The sequence below is a fragment of the Rattus norvegicus genome, chromosome 6 (genome assembly GCF_021556685.1).
Source record: "Rattus norvegicus strain SHRSP/BbbUtx chromosome 6, alternate assembly SHRSP_T2T, whole genome shotgun sequence".
NCBI lineage: Eukaryota > Metazoa > Chordata > Mammalia > Rodentia > Muridae > Rattus > Rattus norvegicus.
The window spans coordinates 68,513,233-68,524,543 of NC_141539.1; positions in this window are offsets into that span (position 1 = coordinate 68,513,233).

Below are 11,311 nucleotides of genomic sequence, written 5' to 3' on the forward strand. Positions count from 1 at the left end.
ATTTCTTCCAATTGTTTTTATTTTCCTTGCTTTCTTTGATGAATTTATTCACTTCCTCTTCTTTCACTTCCTCTTCTTTAAGGATTTGTATCATCTTCATAAAGTTGATTTTAAGGATGTTTTCTTGTGCTTTAGCTATGATGGAATATTCAGGGCTTGTTGTAGTTGGATAGCTTGGCTCTTGTAGTGACATATTTCCTAAGCTATTGTTGATTGTATCCTTATTATGGTCTCTAGGCATCTGGGTTTGTGGTGATCATAGGTTTAGATGCAGCTTTCTGAGTTTGTCTTCGTAGGATAGGTATTTTTCCCTTGGTTTCTGTTTTGCTCTCTGGCCTTCTGGCCTGAGTGACTGTGGTTCTTTGAGTTTTCTGTTGCAATAGGGTCCTTCCGTTTGGGTTCTGGTGAACTTTGTGGCGTCTGGGTTTCTGGGTGCTTGTGTTGCCTCTGGGATTCTGAAGACATGGCCTAGATAGATTCTGTGATAGAGTAGGGGATTTTCGCTGGAGTTGTTGGCCCTGATATGGTGATGAAGAGAAGGCGGGGCTGTAGGGAAAAATCTGGGCAGGTTCTGAGGAAGCATTTAGTGGTCTGTGTGTACCGTCTTACTGGGCTCTGAATTTCCCTGTGGCCACTGGTGGAGCAGGGAGAAGATGGAGTATATATTTTTCTTATATGTTTACACTTAATCGGTAACCACTAAATTCATTAGCTGGAAGAGACGGGGGATGAGTAAGGAGCCTGTTAGTCATTTTCTACAGCATCTTGATTTTATGTTGTTGGATGTGTGCCAGTCTCACTGATTTCAAGAGAAGAAGCAGTCATGCAAATCTTTCCCAGAGACCATGAATGAATGATAAAGATAAGGAACATGATTACTTCCAAGATGTTATAATAATAATATTTTAAATGATGAGAGACTCATAAAAGAATGTTTGGGATCGAAAGGTTTAGAGTCATTTCTTCAATGCTAAGTTATTAGACTTACAGTCTAATTGGTTAGCCACAATTGGTATGTTACCATATACATTTATATTACTGTAATTAAAATAAAGTCAAATGACTTACTCTCTTGGTGGCCATAAGCTGCATTTCAAGGGCTCTTTAGCCTGTGTGACCAGTGGTTTCTTTCCAGGCACAATAGAACACATTTCTATATTCTCCGAAAGTCCTACTAGAAACACTAGATTAGACAGCAAGCATTTGAGTTAATTTTATACATGAACCCTCAGTGGGACCTGGCAGACTGATACACTATTGGCAGTATTCCCAAACTATTTAGTGTGAAGACAGAGGGGGGAGACGAATGATTATTCAATTCAAAATAAATAAATATAGCCTACTAATTGGAGAAAGTCATTATCCAAGTTGGTTAGCTTGGAGGAAAAATATTTGGTATAATATGGGACTAACCATTGTTTGAAGACAATGACATGTGTAAGTTAAAAGGGAGAGTTTTTAACAGGGAGAGAAAGAGTGAGGGAGTTGGAGAGGGAGAGAGAGAGAGAGAGAGAGAGAGAGAGAGAGAGAGAGAGAGAGAGAGAGAGCGCTAACTGAGAATGGTATGAGATTTTGTAATCTCAAGTTTCAAGTGACACATCTCTTCCAGAAAGATTCCTTCTCTTATCCTTTTCAAACAGCTCTACCAACTGATGACCAAGAATTCAAATATATGAGCCTAAGTGGTCATTTTAATTCAAACTGCTACAAAAGGATACCACAGTTTTTAAAGCAACCTTTGCTTCTGCGTGCTAAAAGATAAAGGCTTTCGAGACCGGATAAACAGTTCTCTGCACCCAAATCCCATGGGAGGGAGAGCTGAACCTTCAGAGAGGCAGACAAGCCTGGGAAACCAGAAGAGACTGCTCTCTGTACATACATCTCGGACGCCAGAGGAAAACACCAAAGGCCATCTGGAACCCTGGTGCACTGAAGCTCCCGGAAGGGGCGGCACAGGTCTTCCTGGTTGCTGCCGCTGCAGAGAGCCCATGGGCAGCACCCCGCGAGCAAACTTGAGCCTCGGGACCACAGGTAAGACCAACTTCTCTGCTGCAAGAGAGCTGCCTGGTGAGATCGGGACACACAGAGGCAGAGTTCATCTAGGACCGGGCACGTCCTGTGTTTGCCGGAGGTCCCACGACCTCGGATCCTGGCCCGCAGCAGCTCTCTGCTCCCAGACCCTGTGGGAAAGAGACCTCACCGCCTGATCAGGTGGGCACTCCTGAGGCTGCAGAGCGGAAGAGACCACCAACACTGCCCACCCCTGCCCACATCCCTGGCCCAAGAGGAAACTGTATAAGGCCTCTGGGCTCCCGTGGGGGAGGGCCCAGGAGCAGCAGGACCCCTGCCTGAGACACCTCCGGAACCTGAAGGAAACAGACCTGATAAACAGTTCTCTGCACCCAAATCCCGTGGGAGGGAGAGTTGAACCTTCAGAGAGGCAGACAAGCCTGGGAAACCAGAAGAGACTGTTCTCTGTGCACACATCTCGGACGCCAGAGGAAAACACCAAAGACCATCTGGAACCCTGGTGCACTGAAGCTCCCGGAAGGGGCAGCACAGGTCTTCCTGATTGCTGCCGCTGCAGAGAGCCCGTGGGCAGCACCCCACGAGCGAACTTGAGCCTCGGGACCACAGGTAAGACCAACTTTTCTGCTGCAAGAAAGCTGCCTGGTGAACTCAAGACACAGGCCCACAGGAACAGCTGAAGACCTGTAGAGAGGAAAAACTACATGCCCGAAAGCAGAACACTCTGTCCCCATAACTGACTGAAAGAGAGGAAAACAGGTCTACAGCACTCCTGACACACAGGCTTATAGGACAGTCTAGCCACTGTCAGAAATAGCAGAACAAAGTAACACTAGAGATAATCTGATGGCAAGAGGCAAGCGCAGGAACACAAGCAACAGAAACCAAGACTACGTGGCATCATCGGAGCCCAATTCTCCCACCAAAACAAACATGGAATATCCAAACACACCAGAAAAGCAAGATCTAGTTTCAAAATCATATTTGATCATGATGCTGGAGGACTTCAAGAAAGACGTGAAGAACTCCCTTAGGGAAACACAGGAAAACATTAATAAACAAGTAGAAGCCTTCAGAGAGGAATCGCAAAAATCCCTGAAAGAATCGCAGAAATCCCTGAAAGAATTCCAGGAAAACAAAATCAAACAATTGAAGGAATTAAAAATGGAAATAGAAGCAATCAAGAAAGAACACATGGAAACAACCCTGGATATAGAAAACCAAAAGAAGAGACAAGGAGCTGTAGATACAAGCTTCACCAACAGAATTCAAGAGATGGAAGAGAGAATCTCAGGAGCAGAAGATTCCATAGAAATCATTGACACAACTGTCAAAGATAATGTAAAGCGGAAAAAGCTACTGGTCCAAAACATACAGGAAATCCAGGACTCAATGAGAAGATCAAACCTAAGGATAATAGGTATAGAAGAGAGTGAAGACTCCCAGCTCAAAGGACCACTAAATATCTTCAACAAAATCATAGAAGAAAACTTCCCTAACCTAAAAAAAGAGATACCCATAGGCATACAAGATGCCTACAGAACTCCAAATAGATTGGACCAGAAAAGAAACACCTCCCGTCACATAATAGTCAAAACACCAAATGCACAAAATGAAGAAAGAATATTAAAAGCAGTAAGGGAAAAAGGTCAAGTAACATATAAAGGCAGACCTATCAGAATCACACCAGACTTCTCGCCAGAAACTATGAAGGCCAGAAGATCCTGGACTGATATCATACAGACCCTAAGAGAACACAAATGCCAGCCCAGGTTACTGTATCCTGCAAAACTCTCAATTAACACAATGGAGAAACCAAGATATTCCATGACAAAACCAAATTTACACAATATCTTTCTACAAATCCAGCACTACAAAGGATAATAAAGGGTAAAGCCCAACATAAGGAGGCAAGCTATACCCTAGAAGAAGCAAGAAACTAATCATCTTGGCAACAAAACAAAGAGAATGAAAGCACACAAACATAACCTCACATCCAAATATGAATAAAACGGGAAGCAATAATCACTATTCCTTAATATCTCTCAACATCAATGGGCTCAACTCCCCAATAAAAAGAAATAGATTAACAAACTGGATACGCAACGAGGACCCTGCATTCTGCTGCTTACAGGAAACACACCTCAGAGACAAAGACAGACACTACCTCAGAGTGAAAGGCTGGAAAACAACTTTCCAAGCAAATGGTCAGAAGAAGCAAGCTGGAGTAGCCATTCTAATATCAAATAAAATCAATTTTCAACTAAAAGTCATCAAAAAAGATAAGGAAGGACACTTCATATTCATCAAAGGAAAAATCAACCAAGATGAACTCTCAATCCTAAATATCTATGCCCCAAATACAAGGGCACCTACATATGTAAAAGAAACCTTATTAAAGCTCAAAACACACATTGGACCTCACACAATAATAGTTGGAGGTTTCAACACCCCACTCTCTTCAATGGACAGATCATGGAAACAGAAATTAAACAGAGATGTTGACAGACTAAGAGAATTCATGAGCCAAATGGACCTAATGGATATTTATAGAACATTCTATCCTAAAGCAAAAGGATATACCTTCTTCTCAGCTCCTCATGGTACTTTCTCCAAAATTGTCCATATAATTGGTCAAAAAAAACGGGCCTCAACAGGTACAGAAAGATAGAAATAATCCCATGCGTGCTATTGGACCACCACGGACTAAAACTGGTCTTCAATAACAATCAAGGAAGAATGTCCACATATACTTGGAAATTGAACAATGCTCTACTCAATGATAACCTGGTCAAGGAAGAAATAAAGAAAGAAATTAAAAACTTTTTAGAATTTAATGAAAATGAAGGTACAACATACCCAAACTTATGGGACACAATGGAAGCTGTGCTAAGAGGAAAACTCATAGCGCTGAGTGCCTGCAGAAAGAAACAGGAAAGAGCATATGTCAGCAGCTTGACAGCACACCTAAAAGCTCTAGAACAAAAGGAAGCAAATACACCCAGGAGGAGTAGAAGGCAGGAAATAATCAAACTCAGAGCTGAAATCAACCAAGTAGAAACAAAAAGGACCATAGAAAGAATCAACAGAACCAAAAGTTGGTTCTTTGAGAAAATCAACAACATAGATAAACCCTTAGACAGACTAACAAGAGGACACAGAGAGTGCGTCCAAATTAACAAAATCAGAAATGAAAAGGGAGACATAACAACAGATTCAGAGGAAATTCAAAAAATCATCAGATCTTACTATAAAAACCTATATTCAACAAAACTTGAAAATCTTCAGGAAATGGACAATTTCCTAGACAGATACCAGGTACAGAAGTTAAATCAGGAACAGATAAACCAGTTAAACAACCCCATAACTCCTAAGGAAATAGAAGCAGTCATTGAAGGTCTCCCAACCAAAAAGAGCCCAGGTCCAGACGGGTTTAGTGCAGAATTCTATCAAACCTTCATAGAAGACCTCATACCAATATTATCCAAACTATTCCACAAAATTGAAACAGATGGATCACTACCGAATACCTTCTACGAAGCCACAATTACTCTTATACCTAAACCACACAAAGACACAACAAAGAAAGAGAACTTCAGACCAATTTCCCTTATGAATATCGACGCAAAAATACTCAACAAAATTCTGGCAAACCGAATCCAAGAGCACATCAAAACAATCATCCACCATGACCAAGTATGCTTCATCCCAGGCATGCAGGGATGGTTTAATATACGGAAAACCATCAACGTGATACATTATATAAACAAACTGAAAGAAGAAAACCACATGATCATTTCATTAGACGCTGAGAAAGCATTTGACCAAATTCAACACCCCTTCATGATAAAAGTCCTGGAAAGAATACGAATTCAAGGCCCATACCTGAACATAGTAAAAGCCATATACAGCAAACCAGTTGCTAACATTAAACTAAATGGAGAGAAACTTGAAGCAATCCCACTAAAATCAGGGACTAGACAAGGCTGCCCACACTCTCCCTACTTATTCAATATAGTTCTTGAAGTTGTAGCCAGAGCAATCAGACAACAAAAGGAGGTCAAGGGGATACAGATCTGAAAAGAAGAAGTCAAAATATCACTATTTGCAGATGATATGATAGTATATTTAAGTGATCCCAAAAGTTCCACCAGAGAACTACTAAAGCTGATAAACAACTTCAGCAAAGTGGCTGGGTATAAAATTAACTCAAATAAATCAGTCGCCTTCCTCTATACAAAAGAGAAACATACCGAGAAAGAAATTAGGGAAACGACACCCTTCATAATAGACCCAAATAATATAAAGTACCTTGGAGTGACTTTAACAAAGCAAGTAAAAGATCTGTACTATAAGAACTTCAAGACACTGAAGAAGGAAATTGAAGAAGACCTCAGAAGATGGAAAGATCTCCCATGCTCATGGATTGGCAGGATTAATATAGTAAAAATGGCCATATTACCAAAAGCGATCTACAGATTCAATGCAATCCCCATCAAAATACCAATCCAATTCTTCAAAGAGGTAGACAGAACAATTTGCAAATTCATCTGGAATAACAAAAAACCCAGGATATCTAAAGCGATCCTCAACAATAAAAGGACTTCAGGGGGAATCACTATCCCTGAACTCAAGCAGTATTACAGAGCAATAGTGATAAAAACTGCATGGTATTGGTACAGAGACAGACAGATAGACCAATGGAATAGAAATGAAGACCCAGAAATGAACCCACACACCTATGGTCACTTGATTTTTGACAAAGGAGCCAAAACCATCCAATGGAAAAAAGATAGCATTTTCAGCAAATGGTCCTGGTTCAACTGGAGGTCAACATGGAGAAGAATGCAGATCGATTCATGCTTATCACCCTGTACAAAGCTTAAGTCCAAGTGGATCAAGGACCTCCACATCAAAGCAGACACACTCAAACTCATAGAAGAAAAACTAGGGAAGCATCTGGAACACATGGGCACTGGAAAAAATTTCCTGAACAAAACACCAATGGCTTATGCTCTAAGATCAAGAATCGACAAATGGGATCTCATAAAACTACAAAGCTTCTGTAAGGCAAAGGACACTGTAGTTAGGACAAAACGGCAACCAACAGATTGGGAAAAGATCTTTACCAATCAATCCTACAACAGATAGAGGCCTTATATCCAAAATATACAAAGAACCCAAGAATTTAGACCATAGGGAAACAAATAACCCTATTAAAAAATGGGGCTCAGAGATAAACAAAGAAATCACAGCTGAGGAATGCCGAATGGCTGAGAAACACCTAAAGAAATGTTCAACATCTTTAGTCATAAGGGAAATGCAAATCAAAACAACCGTGAGATTTCTCCTCACACCAGTGAGAATGGCTAAGATCAAAAACTCAGGGGACAACAGATGCTGGCGAGGATGTGGAGAAAGAGGAACACTTCTCCATTGTTGGTGGGATTGCAAACTGGTACAACCATTCTGGAAATCAGTCTGGAGATTCCTCAGAAAATTGGACATTGAACTGCCTGAGGATCTAGCTATAACTCTCTTGGGCATATACCCAAAAAAAGATGCCCCAACATATAAAAAAGACACGTGCTCCACTATGTTCATTGCAGCCTTATTTATAATAGCCAGAAGCTGGAAAGAACCCAGATGCCCTTCAACAGAGGAATGGATACAGAAAATGTGGTACATCTACACAATGGAATATTACTCAGCTATCAAAAACAACGAGTTTATGAAATTCGTAGGCAAATGGTTGGAACTGGAAAATATCATCCTGAGTGAGCTAACCCAAACACAGAAAGACATACATGGTATGCACTCACTGATAAGTGGCTATTAGCCCAAATGCTTGAATTACCCTAGATGCCTAGAACAAATGAAACTCAAGACAGATGATCAAAATGTGAATGCTTCACTCCTTCTTTAAAAGGGGAACAAGAATACCCTTGGCAGGGAATAGAGAGGCAAAGATTAAAACAGACACAGAAGGAACACCATTCAGAGCCTTCCCCACATGTGGCCCATACATATACAGCCATCCAATTAGACAAGATGAATGCAGCAAAGAAGTGAAGGGCAACAGGAGCCGGATGTATATCGCTCCTGAGAGACACAGCAAGAATACAGCAAATACAGGGGTGAATGCCAGCAGCAAACCACTGAACTGAGAACGGGACCCCTGTTGAAGGAATCAGAGAAAGAACTCGAAGAGCTTGAAGGAGCTCGATACCCCTTATGAACAACAATGCCAATCAACCAGAGCTTCCAGGGACTAAGCCACTACCTAAAGACTATACATGGACTGACCCTGGACTCTGACCTCATAGGTAGCAATGAATATTCTAGTAAGATCACCAGTGGAAGGGGAAGCCCTTGGTCCTGCTAAGAGTGAACCCCCAGTGAACGTGATTGTTGGGGGGAGGGCAGTAATGGGGGGAGGGTGGGGAGGGGAACACCCATAAAGAAGGGGAGGGGGAGGGATTAGGGGGATGTTTGCCTGGAAACCGGGAAAGGGAATAACACTCGAAATGTAAATAAGAAACACTCAAGTTAATAAAAAAAGAAACAAAAAAGTTAAAGGCTTTCCATTTTGTATTTTGGACTCCCTCCTTTGTACATGTTAAAATGGGCATTCAAATTAATTCTTATCTAGATCACAAACCAAATGAAGCTATAAACATTATGAGTAGGAATGACCATTATAAGTCAAATACTTTATTTATTTGGAAATTTTTCCCATTAAAATCCTCATTTTTCCTAATATAAACATCCTGAAAACAGAAATCCAATTCCTCAGTAATGCTTGCAGCTGATATTCCTGTAAGTGACCCATGTTGTGCCAAATCAAACATACTCATAAAAGACAGCCAATGGTGAGTCACCTGAGCAAGCTGGTTCTGTACAGAATGCTGGAGTTGCTAGATAGGTAAGAGTAAGGAAATTACTTTTGGGCAGTGGCACTACATAGAACTGACAGAATCAAATGTCTTTTGCAGAAGTGGCAGCGGAGCTGGCTGTAGGGCCATTTCCCTTTCTGAGTCTTATAAGTTTTAGCTATTTCCTAAAACTTATGTGTCCCCCTCCTTCCTCCAGGAGTGAATGCTTCAGTTCAGAAGAAACTACTGCACAAGAAAGAAAAAGAAAGAAAGAGAGTAAGAAAAGAAGAGAGAGAAAGAGAGAGAGAGAGAGAGAGAGAGAGAGAGAGAGAGAGGAAGGAAGAAAAGCTATACTATTTCAATCTATTGTACACCTCTGCCCAATGGCCTCAAGAATTTATACTAAAGTTTCAATCACCTCCCAGTAGATGCAAAGTTTGAGAACCAGGTCTTTAACTCCAGGACATTTGATGGACAATTATCCAAACCACAGTACCACAAAGGGCTGTCTGAAATGTTTATGAGCCTTTCTTCCTCACCATATTTTCTATCTTATAGTAAACAGTGTTGCTTTTCATATCTGGTGACACTCCAAGAAAGCAAGAATGGAAACTTGCCCCTAGAGGCTAATTTCCAAAACTCATACTTCCCTGTTGGCAATATACTTGATAAATTATGTTAAAGTTTAGCCTAGATTAAAAAACTGAAGTAGGAAATGGCGGCGCAGATCTTCCTGGTGATGAGAAAGCATTTGAGAAAATTCAACACCCCTTCATGATAAAAGTCCTGGAAAGAATACGAATTCAAGGCTCATACCTAAACATAGTAAAAGCCATATACAGCAAACCAGTTGCTAACATTAAACTAAATGGAGAGAAACTTGAAGCAATCCCACTAAAATCAGGGAGTAGACAAGGCTGCCCACTCTCTCCCTACTTATTCAATATAGTTCTTGAAGTTGTAGCCAGAGCAATCAGACAACAATAGGAGGTCAAGGGGATACAGATCGGAAAAGAAGAAGTCAAAATATCACTTTTTGCAGATGATATGATAGTATATTTAAGTGATCCCAAAAGTTCCAACAGAGAACTACTAAAGCTGATAGACAACTTCAGCAAAGTGGCTGGGTATGAAATTAACTCAAATAAATCAGTTGCCTTCCTCTACACAAAAGAGAAACAAGCCGAGAAAGAAATTAGGGAAACGACACCCTTCATCATAGACCCAAATAATATAAAGTACCTCGGTGTGACTTTAACCAAGCAAGTAAAAGATTTGTACAATAAGAACTTCAAGACTCTGAAGGAAGAAATTGAAGAAGACCTCAGAAGATGGAAAGATCTCCCATGCTCATGGATTGGCAGGATTAATATAGTAAAAATGGCCATTTTACCAAAAGCAATCTACAGATTCAATGCAATCCCCATCAAAATACCAATCCAATTCTTCAAAGAGTTAGACAGCAATTTGCAAATTCATCTGGAATAACAAAAAACCCAGGATAGCTAAAACTATCCTCAACAATAAAAGGACTTCAGGGGGAATCACTATCCCTGAACTCAAGCAGTATTACAGAGCAATAGTGATAAAACTGCATGGTATTGGTACAGAGACAGACGGATAGACCAATGGAGTAGAATTGAAGACCCAGAAATGAACCCACACACCTATGGTCACTTGATTTTTGACAAAGGAGCCAAAACCATCCAATGGAAAAAAGATAGCATTTTCAGCAAATAGTGCTGGTTCAACTGGAGGTCAACATGTAGAAGAATGCAGATCGATCCATGCTTATCACCCTGTACAAAGCTTAAGTCCAAGTGGATCAAGGACCTCCACATCAAACCAGACACACTCAAACTAATAGAAGAAAAACTAGGGAAGCATCTGGAACACATGGGCACTGGAAAAAATTTCCTGAACAAAACACCAATGGCTTATGCTCTAAGATCAAGAATCGACAAATGGGATCTCATAAAACTACAAAGCTTCTGTAAGGCAAAGGACACTGTGGTTAGGACAAAATGGCAACCAACAGATTGGAAAAAGATCTTTACCAATCCTACAACAGATAGAGGCCTTATATCCAAAATATACAAAGAACTCAAGAAGTTAGACCGCAGGGAGACAAATAACCCTATTAAAAATGGGGTTCAGAGCTAAACAAACAATTCACAGCTGAGGAATGCCAAATGGCTGAGAAACACCTAAAGAAATGTTCAACATCTTTAGTCATAAAGGAAATGCAAATCAAAACAACCCTGAGATTTCACCTCACACCAGTGAGAATGGCTAAGATCAAAAACTCAGGTGACAGCAAATGCTGGTGAGGATGCGGAGAAAGAGGAACACTCCTCCATTGTTGGTGGGGTTGCAGACTGGTACAACCATTCTGGAAATCAGTCTGG